General features: G+C 37.0%; 1 long non-coding RNA gene across 1 annotated transcript in view; it reads left to right on the top strand.

Moving 5' to 3' along the window:
- LOC140941164 (uncharacterized) overlaps positions 1-8,361 on the top strand; it is a 15,363-nt gene extending 7,002 nt beyond the window's left edge. Inside the window, exon 4 of the long non-coding RNA XR_012166429.1 lies at positions 8,160-8,361. This is a non-coding gene — a long non-coding RNA (uncharacterized lncRNA). The remainder of the gene's footprint in view (positions 1-8,159) is intronic.
- Positions 8,362-19,911: the final 11,550 nt, after the last annotated feature.

The raw sequence follows: 19,911 nt of genomic DNA, 5'->3' as shown, positions 1-19,911 counted from the left end.
GCATTTTCACGTCGTAGTCGCGCAAGGACGGTAAAGAAATGTACAAAAAAGCGTGATGCACGTGCAAAGTTGTTGTTTTGCGTAATAAACCTATTGCTTTTTTGACGTCCTCGCTACCGTCGCCGTCGTCGTTGCTAAAGCTCCCTATTACGAGAAGTCGAACTGGCGCGGAAACGCTTGCTATACACAGGCTAGTTGACGGCTATGCAGGAATAGCATGGTACAAATATTATTGGATTGAAAGTGGACTTTCTTTCTTTTCTTTAGTTATTATTGTTATTATCATTATTATTATTATTATTATTATTATTATTATTATTATTATTATTATTATTATTATTATTAAATGGCTTGATATTCCGATATCTGGAACACTGAGTAATGTTTTTCTAATACACAATAAATTTGGTCTTAATATTTGTCCTCCCTCTGTTAAATTTACTCAGTGCCAAAGACTTCTCCGAAATTAATTAAAAGAGTCACAAAATGATTCTCTAGAAAGATCTCTGGAAATCGTCAAGCTGTCACACTAATATTCACTATGATGAGTACAAATCTACTGAGGAACTTCTTAAAGATTTCCTTTCTAATCAAGAGGATAAACTGCTACACCACGTAGCATCTCAAGGTTTCTTCTTCTCAAATGTTATCAAGTATTCATTGACATCTGTTAATTCTATTCCAGACGTAGTCGATCGATAAAAATCGATATCGGAAATCAATCGACATCATCAGTATAGGAAATTTAACGCTCCGTGAAATTAGGGTATCAAAAATTAACGCGCATTTTAATGGAGCCGACTTTTCAATAAAGGAAATAAACACGAAAGAGAGGGTAACATTTCAAAATGAAGGAATTGAAACAAAACTTGTTGAGACATGCAACAGGAACAAAGTTACACCAGTTACACCAGTTTTCAAAAAAGGTGACAGACAGGAGGAAAAGAATTACCGCCCCATAACATCTATTATCAGTGTGGACGAGATCTTCGAACAGTTACTCTGTAATCAGATCACAGGTCATTATGACCCAACCCTGTACCACAGAATGACGGCCTACAAGAAAAAGTATAGTTGTGAAGTAACTCTGCTAACTCTGGTTGAGGAATGGAAGCAAGCTGTGGACAGGAAAGAACTCGTGACAATTTCATCTAGTGATATGAGTAAGGCATTTGACTCTTTATGTCCTGCACTTTCCATAAAGAAGCTGGAGGCCTATGGTTTCGGCAATTGTTCGTTGGATTTAACGCGATGTTTCTTCGACAGCATATTTAACAGGGTAAAAATTAACGGTCACACAAGTGAATGGAAAAACAATGACACGTGGCTGTCCCCAGGGTACTGCATTTGGACCGCTTCTGTGGAATATGTTTCAAAATGACATGGTGTATCACGACTGTGCCAACCCTCACCATGTACACTGACGACCATCAACTGTTTGCAGCTGGCGAGACTCATAGGGCTGTAGAATCAGGGCTCAAAACACAGGGCCACTTAGCGTCGTCTTGGTATAAAAACAACTCTCTCCTTGCTAATCCGGAGAAGTTCAAGTCCTTAACTGTCAATCCCAGGAATATCAAAGCAGAGAATGACGATAAAACTTTGAACATTGACCGAATCATGACATCAGAAAAACAGAGCAAATAAATTTACTAGGAGTCTACATGGACGAGAATCTCAACTTTGCGGGTCATATTAGCGAGTTATGTACGAGAGCTAGTCAAAAAGTAGGAATACTTGTACGTTTGTGAAACTTATACCTTGTAACGCGAAGTTAATGTTATACAAGACGTCCATCTTGCCTTACTTGACTTACTGTCATTTAGTATGGAAATTCTACAAATCATCTGGTAGCAGAAAAGTCGAGCGCATCTAAGAGCGTGCGCTGCGCGCAGTATATAAATCTCAAACTAAAACGTACGAGGAACTCCTCACTCGCGCCAAGCTGACTCCGCTTTATAACAGGCGTTTGCAAGACATTGCAATACTAAGTGGTCTAATGTATAAAGTAAAATACGGGATGGCGCCAAGGTGTGTATCTGAGTTATTTACGATCAAAAGTACACACCAACGCCTAAGAAACTGTGATTTTGAACTACCCAGCTTTGATACAGTGGCCTATGGGAGGCATTCGCTACGCTACCAAGGACCTTTAATTTGGTCAAATGTCAGTAAGGAGCTCTGAAATTTGACAAGCCTCAAAGCATTTAAGAAACATATACGCGGTGTGGACCTTTCAAGCCACATAGATAACAATAAGCTGTGACCTGTGTAAATTTTGAGTCGTTGACATTTGGATACAGTTTTAGGTTTTAGGTAAGATCATTAATTTAAAAGTCTTGTAATAGCTTAGTGTGCCAGTACGTAGAAAAGTGTTCTTAATTAGCTAAATACATTGACACTATATAAAGTCATTATTATTATTATTATTATTATTATTATTATTATTATTATTATTATTATTATTAAAGTATAAGAGACCCCAGAATACGAAATGGAAACTTTGTTTGACGTGCTACTTTCTCTAAACGTACGAATGGGGGTCAAGCGACGAAATCTGGCCTTTTCGAGGCTTCTTCATAGTTTTAATGATACTCTGGTGAATCTCCCCTCCTGATAAAATACTCCCTTTTCTTATGGGTGTCAATTGGGGCCAATTGCAAAAAAATGGAAATTAGGGTCACTACTTACAACTGCACTTAATTAATGGCGCGGAAATTAACTCTTAAAAAAATTAATGCGATTTAAATTAAAGCAAATTTTTGAAATTCGCGTTAATTTCATAAAGCTGAATAAAGCGTTTCCTTTAATAAGGTACAACTTGAGTTAGTGTGCCCGCATAAATTTGACGCGACAGGACTTTTAGAAGGTGGCGTTTGTCTTCTTAATTTGTTTTCTACTGATTATCTAACAAACAAGTTGCGCGGGCGGATTTTAGTTACTGTAAAATTATTTTTCGGACAAGCTTATATTTTGAAAAGCTAGCAGGAGCCTATGCCCTGAAGCTAGGTGTTGTTCATCGTCAGTCAACGGCACCGACTAAAAACAGAACAGGTAAACGCAAATGGTAATTTTTTCCGAGTGAGCGTAAAAGAGAGAAAGTACGGGCAGTGAGGAGAATACACTCGCGGTAAAACGGTCCTCAACAGTATACTCCTCTTATTGTGAGTGCTCTGTTCTCCGGTTGGAGAGCAAATGGAACACGACGTTTTGGGTCGTTCCAGCGGAAAAATTTGTCACATCTGAAAAGGTTTCCGGACGGAATTTACAAACAGAAATTCGTGTTTCATTCTTTAAAGCTATCTTTGATACCAGTTTAGGCCTTCGCGGCCGGTTTCGATAAATGGAACAAAGTTGTACAAATGAGAAAGACCTTCGATAAACGTAATTCCGGAACGAAATTTACTAGTCCTGAATTTTTTCTTGCCATTGCGTGTGAACTGTGAACGGAGAGGTTTTCCCCTTTGTAAACGGTAAACAACTGCGGACTGACGGTTTTTCAGCAGATTTCCAGTTTGACTACTTTAGTAACGAAAAACTCTCAGTGACAGAATCGAACTGAACTTATAGATGAATTAGAAATTGCATTCAATAAAATAATTCTCTGCCAAAAAGTAGTTGTGTCGAGACCTCCCCCTAGTACCGTAAGCGACCCGTCTTCGCATTTTAAGTTGTCACTTCGACTGTAATAACTTGTCTTTTTTGTTTTGTTTTTTTAACTCTTTGCATGACCCTCATTTGGAGGGGTAATTATTGAATCTTTAAAATTACACTGGAGAAACTTTTCTTTTCTTTTCTTTTTATTTCAGTCAGAAAAATTCGCTAGGGGCGCTCCATTCAACAAATCTTTTGAAAATTTGGAAACAGCGGCAAATTCCCGGAAAAATGTCCCGAAATTCCGTAAACTGTTAAATTTCCGAAATGGGAACCATTCAACCGAAGTTTTCGAGAATTTGGGTATACCTCGCGGGATTGTCCTCTTGTTAGGAAATTTGGAAAATGCTGTTCTATTGATAATTCGCTACTGGAAGTTAGCGAAAATTCAAACCGGAACTTTTGGTTTAATTAGGCTCATGCTTTAAGACAAGACAAGACAGTATTTTATTTTGGGTCTTATACCACCTGGTACACCTGGTTTAGCGAAAAGCCTTGCGTGGAGACGCAACCTCCCTCGCTCCACCCACCTCCGCCGAAGCCAAGCGTTCGCATACATGCATGCACCCATGATGCCTTTCGATAAGCTTTTGCAAGGCCATCTCTGGCCAGGAACGTGCTGGTCTGTTCTCTGTCTTTGTGGTCAAATCGTCTAGGAATTATTCTCAGTGGTGATGCAACCGTTATTTTAACGTGTTACCCTACTTACCCCACAAATGATGACCTATGTTTCGGATTTATACTTTGTTACCGTGTGTGGTTTGTGAGGCATCAGCGCTTTTAGTCTACAACTCCGCGTCGACCGTGAAGTGGAATGAGTGAGGCTTTAATAACGTAAACTTTTCTGTTTTCCATTGTTTAGGGTACAACCACTTTTGTGTTAATTACAAGCAAAGGTTAACCCCTTAACTTCGTGCACAAACTTACTGAAATAAGATTACACTTAATTTTTTGGAATACCAAGAACACTTAAGTTTATCACATCATTAGGGCTTTAATATTGCGCACATGTAAATGAGTCTAGGTTTGTCACTTTTTCCTGTGTTAGTCACACTACACTGATGTGATCAACTTTTCTCCTGCGTTAGCACAGAATAGTGTGGTAAAAGATAACATGATAGCCTGCGATCATGCCCTCTCCCTTTATCTTTGTGATCTGTTTTCAGAAGGAGGGTGTGATACAATCCTTTCACAGATCACATGCAAAAAAGCCAGAATCTAGACTTTTTTCTGATTAGATAGGCAACAATATGGATGATTTGCACTGTTCCGATTGGCCAAAATGCTGCTGTTAGTTGTTGTTGATTTCAGTGTTCATTGTATACTAAAAAGTTTCAGTCAAAAATTCACCAATCATTTGAATGCAATTTGATACCGGCTACAAGTTACAGAAGCGAGAAACGGGTTCACTTTTCCAATAATCAATTCATGAATGGGTCTTGACCTGGTTTGACTGTAATTCCTCCTTCAGAAAGCTTCGAATTATTCTGAGGATTTTTTGCTTTCACAACACTTCTCAGTTTGTTTGATATGGTACTTCACCCCCATTTTTTTTTCACTGCTTTCGTTACAGAACAAAGTCAACAAGCTTTTACCAGTAAATTCTTTGTAATTATTTGTAGCTGTTAAATGAAGGTACGGCAGCTCCAGCTAGCAGTATTTCGTCACGAAAAAAAAAAAAACATTTAAAATTTTTTTTAGGAAGCGCCATTTGAACATGAACGTACTTAAAAATTTTCTTTTCCCTAAAATTGATTTCAAAAGAGACATTATTTGTGCCAAAATTTGACTCCCGTCTGGTAAACGCTGATTGGCTAATAACATGACAGGTCAAGCAGACGTTAGATTATGTAAAGTAGGGGGCGGTTGATGGCTTGTTAAATGAATGTATCTGGGGTTATTTTTTTTCCATCTCGAGCCAAAGAAGCAAAGAAGCAAAAACAACATGATGATGTGGTAACTCTGACGTGAGTTAATGACTTGCTTGAATGCTTGGCTTTCCATAATCTTTGGACAGATTATAGGACCATGATGATCTGACCAAGTCAGCTGGTCACTTGTTCCTGTATTTGTCGCAAAATACTGTTGTGAAAGATAACATAATAGTGATAATCAGGTCACATCAACCTGAGTAGGTTACCTCAATTGTTTGTAATGTAATACTGTTGTCACGCATATCATGATTATTTTGATATGGTCACACAATACTGGAATAGCAGGTGAGAGGATAGTGATTATCTAGTCACACCAAACTAAGTTTGTCCCTTGTTCCTTTGTTTGTCTCACAACACTGTCATGACAAATAGTGTGATGATGATGATCTGGTTGCACAATTTTTTGTTCATCTCTTGCTTCAATTTTTGTAACAGATAATTTGATAGTGATGATCTGACCACATCAAACTCGACTGGTTACTTGCCCCTGTTTTTGTCTTATAGTTCTTGAGAAAATAACAATAGTGGTAATCTGGTCACGCCAACTTAAGTGGGTCACTTGCTCCAATGTTTGGCATACCATACTGGTTTTACAGATACAAGAAAGTGATGATTTTTGGTCATACCAAACTCAGCTGGTCACTTGTTCTTATGTTTGCCCCAAATACTGTTGTGAAAGATAACATAATAGTGATAATCTGGTCACATCAACCTGAGTAGGTTACCTCAATGGTTTGTAATGTAATACTGTTGTCACACATGTCATGATCATTTTGATATGGTCACACAATACTGGAATAGCAGATGACAGGATAGTGATTATCTGGTCACACAAATCTAAGTTTTTCCCTTGCTCCTTTGTTTGTCTCACAACACTGTCATGACAAATAGTGTGACAATGATGATCTGGTTGCACAATTTTTGTTCATCTCTGGCTTCAACTTTTGTAACAGATAATTTGATAGTGATGATCTGACCACATCAAACTCATCTGGTTACTTGCCCCTGTTTTTGTCTTATAGTTTTTGAGAAAATAACATAGTGGTAATCCGGTCACGCCAACTTAAGTGGGTCCACTTGCTCTAATGTTTGGCATACCATACTGTTTTTACAGATACAAGAAAGTGATGATTTTTGGTCACACCAAACTCAGCTGGTCACTTGTTCTTATCTTTGCCCCAAATACTATTGTGAAACTACCATAATAGTGATAATCTGGTCACATGCTCCTAATGTTCTGACACAACATGATGGTGTTGATATGGTGATCTGGTCACACCAGAGTCAGCTGGTTTATTACTTTTACATCACACCAATAATACAGACAGATAATTGGATAGTCATGATTTGGTCTCACCAACGTGCTTCTTTGTTTGTCACACAACATTCATGACAGATAGTGTGACAGTGATGATCCTGCCTCACTAATGTTAGTTAACCACTTGCTGCAATGTTTGTTACAGATAACCTGAAAGTGATCATCTGGTCACACCAACCTAAGTTGATCCCCTTCTTCAATGTTTGTCACATAATACTGTTGTGCCACATAACATGATTATGTCAGTCTGGTCAGCCAGGTCAATTTCTCCTATTTTTGTCACACAACACTGAAAGGACAAATAACAGGACTGTGATGATCTGGCCACACCAGAAGAAAGTCTGTCCATTGCTCCTTTGATTCTCAAACAACACTGTCATGACAGCGTAGATAGCATGACAGTGATGACAGGATGTTCATTGGGCATCGGAGATCGGAGAATTCTCTGTTTGCTACACTGAATTCTCCATGGCTAACGTTCAATAGGGTATGACTATTTCTTACTCAGATGTGCACCTCTTTCAAAATATTCTTCTGTAATGTTACACCTTTCTCCTGCTACTGGAATTCTTAATGAAAACCCTGAATGATCTGGTTACACAAATGTAAGTGAAATTGCTTGCTTCAACACAGTAGTGTTGTTTATTAAATTTGTGGGCCTTCAACATCAGCCCTCCTAATAATGTGATGGTCTCAACTGAATTAAGGTCTTATTCATAGCTAGTCAATGACCTTACCAATTTTATTAAGGTCTGGGCTGGAGTACTCTTGAGGGTGATTTCCATTTGATTTATGGTCTATCATATGGAAATTGAACCACAACACATACATTTTCATTTCCCAAAGTAGTAAATTTGATTTTGCAGTAACCTTATTTTTATTTCCCAGTTCAATGTACAGTTTAATTCTATACTTTTTTGTTTCATTTATTTCATTTTGTTTCATTTTATTTCATGGTGCAAAAACACGCCTGTTATTGAGTTTTGAAGCAGTCCTAGCAAATGAAGATTCAGCCGTAACGTGGGACAAAAGTTTTAAGAGTCACCTTTTTTTCATAGCTTTCCACTTTGACAATCATGCATAACATCAAGTGAGCACAGCTGTAACAGGTATTACAGTTTATGGCCCTTAATGGCAGCTCTGAACAATAAAAACAAAACCTTATTCTTCAAATTAGGCAAACAGACATTTGCTATTTGGCTTTACAACAAACATTTAACTGAAGTGTGATTATTGTTATTATATTTTTTCAGTTCTTCCCAGTTTTTGGAGAACGGGGGTAGCACGCCATTAATGGATGTATAGTTAAAGGGAATTAACAATGGTACCTTTAAGGTCAAGTCACCAATACTCATCTTGAGAGAGGAACTGTCGAGACGATGCATTTTTCAAGGAAGGTTAGTGCATGGACACAATATAATGGTTAATAGTTCTCATAGATGTCAACTTTTATTTGTTATACAAAGTTTGATTGGTTACAGTTAACTCTCAATAATTTGAAAGTAGATTTCTTGTAAAAGGGGGAGTATCTATAAGTGTTAGAGATTTATCTGATTTGGAGAGTCAACTGCAACAATTTTGAAATTGTACATATAAGTCACAAAATCAGCTCATTTTAAAACTAAACATTCAGCTGTATCAAAAAAAATTACTTCTATATGTAATACAACATAGTTAATTTTATAAATAGTCTAAGACCTTGTAACAAAAACAAGTACTGTTGGTGTTTGAAGTTACATTGGAGCTGTTGTTATGGTTTGATTGATCCAGGCTGCCTAAGAAAAACAAGAAGAAAGAAAACGTTACGTTCCCCAACGGGGAGGGTGTTAACTTCAAGCACTTTCAAGGGAGGGGGGCTTAGTTACTTAAGAGACATTGGTGGTATCAATTCTCCCTAAAGAACTAGAACATACTTAGTGGAAAAGCTCAGGCACGTAAAGTCGAAGGTTATGCACCCAAAGTTAAAAAAAATCTGAAATTCAGCACCTGACCATCCTCGGAGACCCAGGGGCAGATAGTGGGGGCGAGGGAAAGTTTAAATGGGCAGAAAAATATGGCACGAAGAAAAGTAAAAAATGGCGAGAAGAGCCCCTGGGGACAATGTCTTACCAGACCAGTTCCAAACGGTCACTGCCATTCTGGCTTCTGATTGGTGCCAGAAAACTTTTGTGTTTTTCTGCCCAAAAAGAAGGCAGAACGACGGCGACCGTTTTGAACTGGTCTGGTAAGACATTGTCCCCAGGGGCTCTTCTCGTCGTTCTTTACTTTTCTTTGTGCCATATTTTTCCCCGCCCATTTAGACTTTCCCTTGCCCCCACTATCTGCCCCTGGGTCTCCAAGGATGGCACCTGACTAAACCATACATATACATTGTACTAGATCAGTCCTCGTATGGTATTACAGTTGTGAACAAAAACAATTTTATAGTCTGTCATTTAAGAATAAGGGGGAGGGGAGTAAGGGCTTAATAACTCTCTTCCTTTGAAAGCAGTGATTCAGATCCATGAAAAAGTGTTTAAGACAAAAATGTCCTAAAGGGCTGAATTTTCTTGGACATTTTTAGTTTTGTCGGACATTAGTTTGTTTTCTTATGACAGACTAGATGAAAATTAGATCCTTTCAGGATACTTTTAGTTTAAAAAATACTTAAAATATACTTTCACATGTAAAAGGTCTAGGAGTCCTATTTCTCTTGTTAATAGCATTGCCAATGCATGATGGCATTTAATGAGAATAATTATACTCTTTCAAGTTTGAAGTTTGTGTTTCCAGAATGAGATGTCAAACATGGAGTGGATTTTAAAATTACAAACACAGCGCAAAAAAAAAAAATATGTTCAAACTTGCGACTTTCATAACAAAGAAAAATCGTCACAGGGTATTCTTATGTTAGCCAAACATAGTCACATAAACTGCACTTCATGCTGTTGTTTTCTTGATCATAATCTAGCCATGGGTAGCTTTTAAGCCATCGCAGCTGGAATTTTCTTCGAGCTTTGGCGGCAATTTCTTTTGTTGGATCATCGACATTGTTCAAATCTTCATGAGCAAATGCTCTGTTTATCAAATTTGTCTTCGCACTGCTTTCTTTGTTGGAAAAAATATGACAAAGGTTTTTGGCTCAATTCAGCCATAATAACTAAGGTCTTTCATTCACGTGGTTTGCTCGAAATAGAATCAAAGATGGTGCCTGTATTTTAACAAGTGCACCCATTGCCTTTCATGTGACTAATCGCATGCACTGTGAGATCTTTGTAAAATGCATCCAAGATGGCAGCGCTTGCGTTGTTTGGTGCGCAAATTGCAGCTCAAACTAGGGATATTTTCGCTATACAGAAAATTGTACCCATCTCTAATGGTCACTACCACAAGACACATTTAGAGTATTTCACATTTTATTTTCATTTCAGACATTTGTCATAATTTAGGTAAATTTGTTCGGGACAAATAAAAATTGTCTCGGACTATGTCCAAAGACCGGTGTGCATGGATCTGAATCACTGGAAAGGGGGAGCTTATTAGATGGGAAGCCTAACAGAGGATTTTACAGTAATTAATGCATGTGCCTGTGATAAATATTTTCATTGAAAATGATAAAAATGAATTGGGGACATTGAGACATGCTAAGCATCACAATGCTGCAAGTGAAAATGAGCAAAATAATATACCAGTGCTGTGATTAAAGGCATTATGTAAGTAAAAATAAGTAAACGAATGAATTGAGGAAAACAATACGAATATAAAAAAAGAAAGAGAAAAGTTACTAGGTGAAGGTTAGGTTTGAACACTAAATTAATCTTCAAATGACAATGTGCACAAACAATGCTTTCCTAAATTTATGCACAGCACATGAAGTTTAAATAGGTTGCATTCAATTGACCATATATTCTGGAATAGGATTGCATTCTGAATTATTCCAGATAGTATGCTTGAAAAACATAATTTATTTCTTCAGAACAGTGACCTTGACCTCTTTGACCTCTCTGGATTTATGTTACACAAATGTTGTTAGAAGACAACATTCAATTTGTTACAACAGGAATATATATATATTTTTGTGACATAAAAAAATAATCCTTAAAAGGAGGACAGAGAGGGAAGGCATCAGACTGTATACTTGTTTTTACCTCTATTAAAGAATCAACATTTATCAAGTGGTTGGTTGGCCGTGAGCTAGTCCACAATGGTGACTGCTTTACCCAACAGATCGATTGACTGTAATCGACTTAATGTAACAGTTTAACACAACATGTATCGATCTTTATTGCAGTAGAGGGGCTTTCCTTGAAGCTTGTAAAGATTTTCCTTTTCTTGAAAATTGAGGATATTTCATGGCCAAGCAGAGATACAATATGTCTCTTTGACCATTGAAATATATTTCATGAGTGAGTACAGCAAATGACTGAGTGAAATATATTTTTAACATTTTGTAGCCCCAACTGGCTATGTAATGTTCTATTAATTTATTATATAAAGACAAATGAAATATCAAACCATTTCACTTTAATATGTTTTTTTTGCTGTGAAAGGCATGGAATTATCATGTAGCCATAGCAACAGTGAATTTTTAATGCTTGAAGATAAGGTGTTGTTTTGCATGTGAAGATATCATTTGTCAGGATAAAACTCATGTGGGACTTCATTTTTGGTTATAAAAAATGTAATAATTAGGAATTTTTTAAGTATGATTCTGTCATACTCAAGTATTAGATAATAAGGGACAAATTTGCTTTTCTTACAAAACATACATAAATGGTGCAGTAAATTGTGCAGTTGTCCAGTAACAGTTCTTATTATTTTTTGCCTTGATACTAGGTTATTTATTAAAGCAGAGATCTCATTATTCACAATTTGTAGTGTACCTTTTTCCAACTATAACATCATACAAATATTAATAGAGTATCCATTTATTCAAATAAGCTCTGCCCTCAAGTAAGTGCTGCCCCTGTATTCATTGCAATTTAGACCAATATTAGTGATAAACGCTGTCTTGAATGAGCAGCTAACCCTTCTAGCAGCAATTTATTGCTTTTTTAAAGTCCTTTTTCACTTGCAAATGACAAAAATTTGTACGAGCGCTGTCCTCCCCTAGTGCTGCCTTCAAATAAGTGCCATACCAAGAAGTCAAAAATATATTTTAATTTCTTATTCAAGTAAATATGGAGCTTCAAAACTGGACTGTAACGTGTATGAGCAAAGAGTCATCATGCTTTGGCCGAAAACTAAGCTCTGTGTGCAGCAGTCTGTCATTGTATCCATTGAAGGGCACATGAAATTTTTTACCTTGTCTCATGGGTTCTTCAAGACAGTTCTGGATGTTCTCCCTGAGCTACTACAAAATAGATGTAGAATATATAGATGTTATGATAACAAATTTAATTTCATTTGATTAATTTCAATTACCTTTACATCTTCAACTCAATTTCATGTACCATTATGTACAGTACATGTGAACAGAGCCAAGATGAGAGTTAATAAGCTAACAGGAAGTGTGTGCAATTTGCTAACCCACTTACAATGAGTGGGAAAACTCTTGGGAGATATATATGTTATATCAAAATTAAAAAAATTAAATTCAGGTTAAGACTTTTAAACTTAGGTTGATGAAATCAATCTCCTTTGTCTTCTAGCCCTATAATAATATTATTCATGAGTAATTAGGGCTAGGACACAAGAAAATTGAGAACCAGCCTAGGTTGAAAAATTTTAACCTGAATTTAATTTTGAACCGTAAAATATATATTACACAGCAGGTATGGTACACTGTCATGTATTTTAAGCAAGTCACTTTTTTAAAATAATTATGCAAATTATTTTTTTACCTCTAGGCTCTGAGTCACTACCTCTATCAAAATTGGATCCCTAAATATGTGCAAAAAAGAAGAACTTAGAAGGTAAGAATAAGTGTTTAAGAAATAGCCAAACGACAAATATTTATAGAAGTGCCCTCTCACCCCCTCAGTTAATGCTCCCTTTAAATAACTGCGACACCCTCAAAACCCAACTGCAAAGTGTATACCTGCCAACCTTTTTAATTTTATAGGCATTGCATTTTTATCCAAAGAGTGCCAGGATTTTTTGTAGGGGTCTGATAATATCCGAAGGTCTCCAATGACCTTGCAAAGATTTCCGAAGATGTTCCGAAGATGCCCTGAATAGGTTTGTCTAACACAAATTATTAACACAGAAACACAAAGGAACACGACCTCATCTCCAGTGACTTTCCGTTTTGAAATAAGAGCTAGAATTCTGAGAAAGTCAATCATTCACATGGACCTTTCTGTTCTCTTATTAGTTGCAGTTTCTTTATATAATTGATATGTTTTTCAAAATGAGACAGTTAATGCTGCAATAACTCAAACATTTATACCGGGCATGAGCAATTGCAACACTGGCATGATTAGGAGTGTGATTGAAGTTTGGGCATGACACTTGGCAGGTAAAAAAGTGTATAAGTAATATATCAAACATGAGATGCAGTGTTTCATCACTAGATGAAACACTGAGAAGAGAGTTGAAAATACGACATGCAGCGGAGTATTTTTGACGAACATCGAGGTGTTTCATCTGGTGATGAAACACTGTGTCGAATGTTTGATATTTCTTCTCAAACAAAATCATTTTTGAAGGAGAAATTAAGGATGCAAAAATGAGCAGTTTCTCATCTGATATCCAAACACTCATTAAACATTAATTTCCTTTGAACTTTCTTTATGAATTATTAATGAGTTTGAGAAGTAAAGAATCACAATGCTCATTCATCAGAGGGCACATGAGCTTCTTAAATTTTCTACCTTGTTGTTTCTTGGGCACTTCTTTGTGGCAGGCCTGGATATTCTCCCTCCTGCAAAATAGATGTAAATTAGTATTTTTTTTATTATATGTTCTGAGAACAACTTAAATTTCACTGTGTAAGGGTTCAGTGACCACTTCTTTTGAGTAACTGAGGCTTCACTCCTGGGTGGAAACTAACTGGAGGTTCAACTGTCATTGTTGCAAAAATTAATGGAGTATTTATGAGAACCCCACTCACTGCCACCACTTAAGGTGAACACAATGTATTTGTCAAAACTTAAGTGTAGCTTTTTACGGTATCTAATTCTTTCATGTAACAGAAAAATAATGTGCCTTATGTACAGGACATGTGAATAGAGCCATAAAGGAGGAGGGTTACTAATTTTACAGGTCATGTGTGTAATGTGCTAACCATCATACAATGAGTGAAATAACCCTTGGTAGATATACCACGACCAGCCCCCTCCCCCCGCCCCCTCCACGTGGTTTGCAGTTTCAACCGTCACCTTTTTTTATAATCGCTATACAAACTGTTTTTTACCTCCAGGCTCCTTGCTATTCCATTCAACAAAATGTTGTGATGCCTACATGTGTGCAAAAAAAGGAAGACTTAGAAGGTAAGAACAAGTGTTTAGTAAAAAAAAAAAGCCAAAAAATAAGATTGTAGTTGCACAATTTTTAGCTAAGTAGAAGAAGTAATGATTAGATGGTTTATACACTTTAAATAACTTCTGGGTAAGTTTTTAGTGATCTCTAAAATCATCGAAGGTGAGGTAAATGTTTTCTGATATCACTCACTAAATCCTTCTGGGTGTCACAAAAGCCAGGTCATCACTGAGGGCAACTGAATAGTCATGGTGTCAGTTTTATAATAATGATATTCAAGCCAGCGTCAGCTCTTGATTTGACCATTTGCCAGGTGGGTTCTTTAAACTAAGTCTTATTTTTTTAAGAATAATATTATTTATTATTTCACGTTATGTTTTAGACATTTGATCAACTTTTCAACACTTCTGAGGGTGCAAACAAAACCAGCTTTAATGAAATGCAAGCAATACTGCCCACTCGCTCATACCAATTCTGAAAATAACTAACAAACTTTGGATTTCAAGTCTAACACTCGCATGTTTTATTAGCTGAAAGCTATAACTCTGTCCCTGTCTGGTGTACCTAGAGTTTAAACTTTTCAGAAAAATGCGGGACCCAGGACTCTGATATCCTGGATAAGGGCTAGTCTGGCTTCGGAGGATGGCTTAACCCTCTCACGGCCAGAGTGAATGTTGGAGTCCCTTTAGGTGGTTCTACTTATGAATCTGTGGACAAAATCCTGTGATGTGACCATTCAAATGAAACCTCTCTTCCTGTGGTCTTCAAATGGTGCTATTTGTTTTCAACTTTTTTACAAAACAAAATGTGGGAAATTTTGTTCAATTTTGCCCCTGGCCACACTTGGCACTGAAAGGGTTTTAAAGTATATTGGGTGATTGCCACAATAAGACAGTATAAAGGAGAGGTAAGGTGTTTTCAGCTAACACTTACTGAGCCCCCAGATGGCGACCCTATGGAAGTCCCAAAAACCAGGCTCATTATTGAATTATTTAATTGCTTCAGTCATTTGCTTAGTCTCACCTAGCTGTAAGCACTGCTAAGAGTAACCATACAGAAGGTTGCGTAGAAACTAAATAAAATGCAAGTCATACCATATGAACCCACTTGTTTGCCAGCATTCTAAACATAAACCATTTTTAAAGCTTTGATATGTAGAATTTGTTTGTTTGAGGCTTAAAATTGAGCATTGTGGTTGTTTTTGTTTAAAGGCTATAGGAAAGTACAGGTCAATTTAAACCATTTTTTGCCCAAATTTTGTCGTCAAAATTATAAATTTTATAGAAATTTATTAAGAATTTGTTCCTCAATATGTCACAATAAAACGTCCGCATAATACTGTCCAATAGGAATGATGCTATGCTATGCGCTAGCAATCAGTGTGATCGTAACTGTTTCACTGCTCTGCTTATGTCATGCGACATTGATTCGTACGGTATCTGACCTGCCAAACTGTTGTGGCCCTTCCAGTCTTTTCAGCCCACCATCATGGCACCTGATGTTAACAACGTGTTCTGGTTCCTTTTCCCGGGTGTAAGCGTTTCGTTTTCCCACTTTAACCGCCTGTCAGGCAGGCTACTGATTTCTTAGTGGTTGGCGCCATGTTGAAAATTCATTTGAAAGATTGCGTGACTCGGAAAATACAATCGACTCCCGATAACTCGAATCTTCAAGGGTAATCGAAAAAAGTTCGAGTTAGCGGGAGTTCGAGTTATCAGGAGTACGAACCAAATAACCGGAAAGAGGAAATGGGATGGGGAGTGAATGCAAGTAACATGCACACTTCAAAGCTTGATAAATACACAGTGCTGGACACTCTATTTAAACTTGACTAACAAAAAAGTAAAGACAAGGAATACATGGTTGTTAAAATAATTTCAATGTTTCGGACTGTAGTACACTTTTCTCCACTTGTCAAGCGTTTAGAGCATGGTTCGAGTTATCGAGGGTTTATTTATATAGGAATGATCTGTAGGGAAACGAAAATTACTTCGAGTCAGCGGGAGGTTCGAGTTATCGAGGGTTCGAGTTACCGAAGGTAAAATAATAGAAATGTAAGAGGGAAATCCATGGGAAATCGAGTTTGGTTCGAGTTAGCGCGAGGTTCGAGTTAGCGAGGGTTCGAGTTATCGAGGCGGGAGAAGCGTATAAACTATTCTTCGTGTGTGGATAGACTGAATATACTCGTGTCTGAAACATGTGGTTGATTCTTTGGGATCAGTTTTTAATGTATCAGCTATGACTTAAATTAAACTTGGTGGCGTCTGAAAGAGCTGTTGGAACTAAACAAGCCCCAGACTTAGCGCTCCATTCTACTACCACAGAGATGTAAAATAGAATTCAAGTGCTGCATCGTCCATTACTGTATTCCCCTTCTTGTCTTCATACGGTGGATTCTATTCTTCGTGTGTGGATAGACTGAATATACTCGTGTCTGAAACATGTGGTTGATTCTTTGGGATCAGTTTTTAATGTATCAGCTATGACTTAAATTAAACTTGGTGGCGTCTGAAAGAGCTGTTGGAACTAAACAAGCCCCAGACTTAGCGCTCCATTCTACTACCACAGAGATGTAAAATAGAATTCAAGTGCTGCATCGTCCATTACTGTATTCCCCTTCTTGTCTTCATACGGTGGATTCGTTTCATCTTACTCGCAGGAACTAGCCTCCGCGATGTATAAGAATGTTAACTTAGCATCAACTTGAAGGAGCTTCACGAGTAGGTAGAACGGAGAGTGGACTTAACGAACTCAACGAAATATGTCTTGAATCGACGGTCAACTCTTATTATGTAGAAGAGAACTGATCTATCTTGAGAATCACGATGCACTGAAATGAAAATTGTTTAGCAGCGTTCATGAAGCAGCGAAAGGACCGGAAACTAAGTACAGAATGTGCAATCATGGACCAAATGCGAAAGGACAGTAACTCTTAAAACTGAACTTGACTTTTATGTACACTTTGATTTGCTTTTATGTTCATTTTTTATTTAGTAGTTATTTTTTATTCCCTGTAACGCATTTTTGTTTAATTCAGAGGGAAGGAAAGGCTCATTTAAATAAAACTTTGTATCTTAAAGAACACTATTTCGGCTTCAAGTTTCTGTTTCTTCGGTTGAAATTTTTTTTCTAAACTCGGCTTGGCTGGACAAGAACTCATACTAGATTCGATTACGTGCAAATGGTATGGATCAATGGTGAGTGTATGAATTTTGTATATTAGAACCGTGGAATAATGCTATATAGGTATAAAACTGCGGAATAAAGCAGTGTTGTGTTTTAAAAAGGTAGTTTATTCACACCGTTGGTAATGGCACAATTCTTGTAGGTTGTTAGTTTAATAAACAGAGCCACTGCATGGCTATGAGGCAAAGGTTTGCAATTCCGTCGGCAAAAGGTTTAATTTTTTCACCCTTTTATGGTTTTATAGCTAGAGAAACGGAGATTATCGCTGAGATTGACTTGTTCGACTGTTATGACTTTCGTTGATCAGAAAATTCACTTTAATGACATACGACTAAGCAAATGTCATTTTACCGAGTAAGCATATTCAAGCACATTAGCAATCAAATCTAAAAGCTGAGGAAGTCACTTTAGCAATTACCCTGTATTCTATGTTATTCAAACTTGTTTATGTGAAGTAGAAATGTGTCAAGACAGCAAGAAGTTGAATTGTGTGGCTTACCATATCACCTGTTGTAGTTGCTGAGAATTGGACTGAAAAGAAAACGTTCATGGTGTTAGACTGAGAAAACCTCATTCTCTGTTGTATTTATTACAGTTGGTACATCGTATAATGAAGGTAATAAACTAGCCTTTCGTCGTTGCCTTACTTTAGATGACTAATCTGGCTGTTATATATATGAAAAGCACACTTTATTTTAATTCATATTCAGTAGAACCCCGTTAACTCGCACTCTGAAGGGAAACCAAAACAGTTCTAGTTGGCGGGGGTTCGCGTTATCCGGTTCGATTGAATGTCAACTTTGCCATCGTAATGGTTAATAGTTACTGATTTTTCAGAACTTCAGTGTTTACTACAGTGCAAATTTATCTTATTCTACCAGAAACGGTATCATAATTATGATTTTTATGATAAAAAGTGATCTTTTCGTCACATCAATGAAAATCAAATTGTTCTAGTGTTAATTTTAGCGTCGATTTAGTGATTTTACCGATTATATAACAAGAAGAGCTAATGAAATGGCTTCCGAGTAGAGTCATAGGAACCAGAAATTGAGTTATCGGGGTTAATTACAGAGAAATTTTGATCAAGGGAAAGGAAATTTAGTTCGAGGTAGCGAGGAATTTCGAGTTGTCCGAGTTCGAGCTAACCGAGTAAAAATGACGGAAAAGTAGGTTGAAATCCAAGAAAACTTTTACAGAAATTCGTTCGATTAAGCGGGGAGTTCAAGGTATCGGAGATCGAGTTATCGGAGTTCTACTGTACGTGTATCGAGAAATCAGTGAGTGTAAGTATATTTTATAAGTGTGCATGGCTGTATACTAGAAGTTATCAAGACTGTTGTAACTAAATGTGGCTTCGATTGCTTTCAAAAGTCATATCCGAGTCACTAGCTAATTTGTACTGTGTTATCTCCAGCACTGCTCTTTTAATACGTTTATGTGCACTTGATAAATGATTTTTAGCGTAGGATACGATAGAAATGCAAAAATAGCCAGCTTGAGGACATGACGCGGAGTGCAAAGAATGCTTAACTGAAAATGTGTCTAAAGGTTATCGGTAGTTGCGCATGTTTTGTTCTAAGGAAATAGTAATAGTGATACATTTTCTACTTACATTTTCCGTTCTGTTTTCCATCGCAGAAACTCTGAAGAATTAAGAATAATAGTTTTTTAAATGATAAGGTGGTCCTTTTTATCTGCGAATTATCTGAAAATATATTTTATTTGTGACATGAAGGCGTCCAGGGGAACTGAGTATTGATGTGTTGGCTTTTTAAGAAAGAGAAACCCATTTACCACCTTTAAATTGAGATCTCGATACCTCCTCAGTAATAATAACACTATTACTATTATTTTTATTGTTTCGTAGACTTACCAATAACTGTAGAAGGTATGTTCACTATTACTGAATAGGGTTAAATTCCTCTCTCTAAGTTTCATGACTTTCTCTGGTCGAATTTTTGGTACCTTTACTTGGTGCTCTTCTGCATGTGTTTATTTTTGCCGGATTTCTATACTTAAATGTTCTTCCGAACGTTTGTCGAATTTTCTCAGGAAAAAAAATGTCTGCCGTGCTTAATGGCAACAATACAAGGTAGTGGGAATCATGGTTATCCAAGGATTTCATGAGCACGCCACTAGGAACGGATAAGAAAATAAATACAAGTTATTTGTAAGAGCTTAAAACCTAGCTTTGAAAACCAAACTGAAATAAATTGTCAGTATTACGAAAAGCAGTTGAGAAGAGAAGCACGCAGGCCTTCCCGCATGAACAACTCCACAAGTGGTCAGACGTGGTTATTCTCAGCTAGTCAAAAACGGTTATCTAGCTATTTAGATGTGATATCACTGATGCGACGCACCGAAGTCAAACGTCTAAGGCGTTTAAATTTAGTTTTAAATAAAACACGAAGGTTT

This window comes from Porites lutea, chromosome 6, assembly GCF_958299795.1.
Source record: "Porites lutea chromosome 6, jaPorLute2.1, whole genome shotgun sequence".
NCBI classification, from domain to species: domain Eukaryota; kingdom Metazoa; phylum Cnidaria; class Anthozoa; order Scleractinia; family Poritidae; genus Porites; species Porites lutea.
The sequence above is the reverse complement of the archived record's forward strand: the minus strand, read 5'-3'. Positions and strand labels throughout refer to the sequence as shown.